Source organism: Lycium barbarum, chromosome 7 (genome assembly GCF_019175385.1).
Source record: "Lycium barbarum isolate Lr01 chromosome 7, ASM1917538v2, whole genome shotgun sequence".
NCBI lineage: Eukaryota > Viridiplantae > Streptophyta > Magnoliopsida > Solanales > Solanaceae > Lycium > Lycium barbarum.
In genome coordinates, this window is record NC_083343.1 from 76,616,465 (window position 1) to 76,620,810 (window position 4,346).

Genomic DNA, 4,346 nt, shown 5'->3' on the forward strand with positions numbered 1-4,346 from the left:
AATATGTCTTTCACTGAGTCCCGGGCCAGGATATGTTTTCGTGCACAGCTTCACTGCATTGTTCATCGAGTCCCTCACTAGAGGGCTGGGACACGTTATGTGTATATGTATATAATGATATGATGACATAATGATATGATGATACGGTGATGGCAGCCAGGATGGCATATAATGACTTTATCCACCGAGCCCCTCACCAGAGGGCCGGGACACGTTATATATATATATATATATATATATATATATATATATATATGTGCATGATGATGATATGATTTTATTTACCGAGTCCCTCACTATAGGGCCGGGACATGTTATATATATATACGTACAGGATGATTATCTAATTATGTTACTACGTCCCATAACGGGCTGAGTATGATATATGATATTGACATGCATGATTTACGTTTCAAAGGCAAGCATTTTGGTATTCTGGATATTGTATTCGTGTTCTGTACTCCTCATTTCAGATATGATCCTGTTTACTGTATTTCATGCTTTACATGCTCAGTACATATTCCGTACTGACCCCTTTTCTTCGGGGGGCTGCGTTTCATGCCCGCAGGTGCAGATACCCGTTTCGGTGATTCGCCAGCTTGAGAGTCCCTTTCTGCTATCTTGAAGAGCTCCGTTGTTCCGGAGTTCAGCTTTTGGTATAGACCCTTTTTGATGTATACATGTATATGTTGCTTAAGGGTACGACGGGGCTCTGTCCCGTCATATTTCACTGTTGAAACTCTTAGAGGTCTGTAGTCATGTATGTGGGTTGTGTTCAGACGTGATCAGCTGTGCGTATTATCAGTATGCGTGTTCTATCGTTGTAGCAGCCTTGCCGGCTTGCATATATTGTCATGTTGTGGTAGCCTTGTCGTCTTGCATAGAACAATGATATACACAGTGGCAGCCTCGTCGGCTTGCGTACGTCATTATGTTGTGATTGACTGAGGATCTATAGTATCAGTCCAATTATGTTGATAGGTACATATGGGTGTCCAGCTCGGGCACTAGTCACGGCCTACGGGGCTGGGTCGTGACAAGATCTATGGGGGCAGGCAGTGATTATAGAGGGGGATCAAGGCAGACACAATCTAGACACTCAGGCCAGTCGGTGACTAGTGCACCTCATCGATTTACGGGTAGGAGATTTGATCGCTCATTTCATTCAGGATAGGGTCAAAGTTCGAGGGCCACAGATTCTCAGTTTGGGGGAGACTATAGCCAGAGGAGACCCCCAGTACCACGATGCAGCCAGTGCGGTAGATTACATTCCAGGCGGTGTTGCCAAGGTTCATGTCACGACCCAACCCCGTGGGCCGCGGCTGGTATCCTAACTGGATACCTATACATACCTACCTGACAGAATCGGCGTACCAGACAGGATATTTCAAATAGGTGTTTACAGATTCAAGCCAATACAGATACGGCGCGCGCGAAAATATATATACATATGCATACTGAAACTTTTGTATAAGCCGATGAGGCTAACATAGCAGACGGAGTCACAAAATCGTACGCACCTACCTGAACAGATGTAACCCGTAACCCACATACATATCTACAGGCCTCTAACAGACATACAGAATCAGATGACGGGACAGGGCCCCGCCGTACCCATAATTGTCATACATAGAGAATATACAGATGTCAGAAGATATATACCAAAAATATTCGCTCCGGATCAAAGGAGCTCTTCAAAATAGTAGAATCTGAGTCCTAGACTGGCGGTGTATCTCCAGGTGCGTCTGTACCTGCGGGCATGTAACGCAGCCCCCGAAGAACCGGGGGTCAGTACGAAAAATGTACCGAGTATGTAAAGCGGAAATGTATCAAGCATAATCATAATCTAGACCAGAAACACAGAAATATAATAGACAGAATCATAAGCCGAACAGACAGACGGAAGTATACCGGACAGAGTCACAATCCAGACGGACAGATAGAATCAAGGTCCAGACTGACAGACAGAATCATAATACATACGGACAGACAGAATCACAATACATACGGACAGACAGACGTGTACCAGATGGAATTATGCATGCAGAGTCATACTGAATCATACAGAATCATACAGAGTCATGTGCTTATATAAATGCTGATAGCACATACATACATACATACAGATCCCGGCCCTGTCATGGGGGCGCGGTAAACAGAACCCGACCCTCTTAGTACGGGACGCGGTGGACAGACAGAATCAGATAATGTGCCATCCTGGCCGCCATCCCCATACGCAGATCATAATATCATACCGATATAAACAGATCCCGGCCCGCACACCGAGGGACGCGGTGAACAATGCAAAGGAATATGCACGATAACAGAACCTGGCCCGGGACGCAGTGAAGGAAGTATTGAGACATCCACGAACAGATTAATGAGAAACCACACACATACAGACTCAATCAAACTGAAGTATGCCAAGCGGCGAGTCCAATCAGAGTATTCAGATGGTATTCATAATACGCGCCTATATCCTACTTGGGAAGGCACGACAGATTATTACCAGAATCAGATTTCCAGATGTCAAAACCATTTTATAATATTTATATAAAAAAATAGTCATATCGGGATCAGAATAATAGTCCAGAGGTTACTTGTGAAAATCGGACAGAAATGAGACAATTGAGATCATACAATAGGTATCGGGGCTCCATGGGCCCACCTCGGACCAACTCGAGGCGACATACGTAAATTATTGATAATATACCTTATGAGGTCATCCATAATCATATGGAAGTATTCCGACTCCATTTAGGAAAGTGTTTATACAAAAGTTCAGTTTAGGGACAAATTCTAAGAAAAATGATTCAATCTTACTGAAGGAATTGGAGCGGATTTCCATCTCGAATTCCGAGGAACGGAGTCGTACTTAAGGCTCGCGGCCGAGCCTATTACGTTTAGAACATGCCTAAGAATGAAGGGGAAGGCTTTACATACCTCGATTGCGTCTTACGCTCGCTTGGCTTCGATTCCAATTTCGCCCAGAATCTACAAATGGTCAAGTTTACCAATTGTCAGATTCAAACCTTAAGACTCCAAGTTTATTATATATTTGCCTACCGAAATTTCGGCAGCACTTCCCCTATATATATAACATCCCCAAAAGTTAAACACAGCCAAACAATCAACACAACCCAACAACAATATCCATAATGACAACAAGTATCTCAAAACACATAATATGGCACAATTTCCCATCTTTCCGTCATAACGTAACATCTTTCATTCTGACCTTACACTTCTAAACCAAACTTATTGTTTTCATATTCATCACTCATCAAGATGACTACAACATGATTCAAAGACGTATCATATCGTTTTCACCAAATATACATAAAGTATACACAATATACAAGTTTCCTACCAAAAACATAATTCACCCACAACTTCCAATCTTTTAGCAAACATGTTCATGATATATTTCTATCTTTCAACTTCATCAATGACAACCATAATTTGCCTCTTAATACTTTCATTTCCATTTTTACATAAGTGACAATAAATTTGCATAATTTCCTACAACAACTTAACAACCATTCTTCCATAACAACTAAAGTCATTATTCTTCCATTCATTTCACAATCACATCATTAACATACTAATACAACAAATCCATTTTCATTTCAAACTCCTACATCACACGGCCACACACTAAATTTTCCAACTTCCACTAATTCATTCAACTTTCACTTCCAATACAATTCCTACCATAACTACAACTAGATTTCAACATAATTTCAAGTCACCATAGACATGCAATATATACATACATACGGCCATACACACACTTCCACAACCCACAAAATTTTCATGCTTTTCATTCATTCCCACACACTACAACATATATACATATATTCCATGGTATAAAAATGGTAAAATTCTTACCTTTTCTCAACTCCTTCACTTGTCACCCAAGCCACTTTCTTGCCAAAATAATTATGCCACCTTGAAGAGGACCTTGCACCTAGTAAGAATCCCACAAGAAATGGATTTTTGAACCCAAGATTAGGCTCCAAGAATTTTTCTTTCTTTTCTCCCTTTTTTTTTCTAGCCGTGAGCTCCTCTTCTTTTTCTCTTGTTCTTTTTGTTCTTGTTCTCTCTTGAATCTTCTATGGATATAGATGACTTGGTCATCTTATATTAATTCATCACATGAATTAATTAAGGTGGGCTTGGGCCATATGCACATGGCCGGCCACCCTTTTGTAATTGGGCCTCAATTTGTTTCTTGAATTATTTGAGCCCAATTCATTAGAAATCTTATTTTGTAATTCCCGAAACAAATTTCCAAAATTCCAATTTTTGCCCTTGGCCTCCTTTCGTAATTCCACACCAATGTA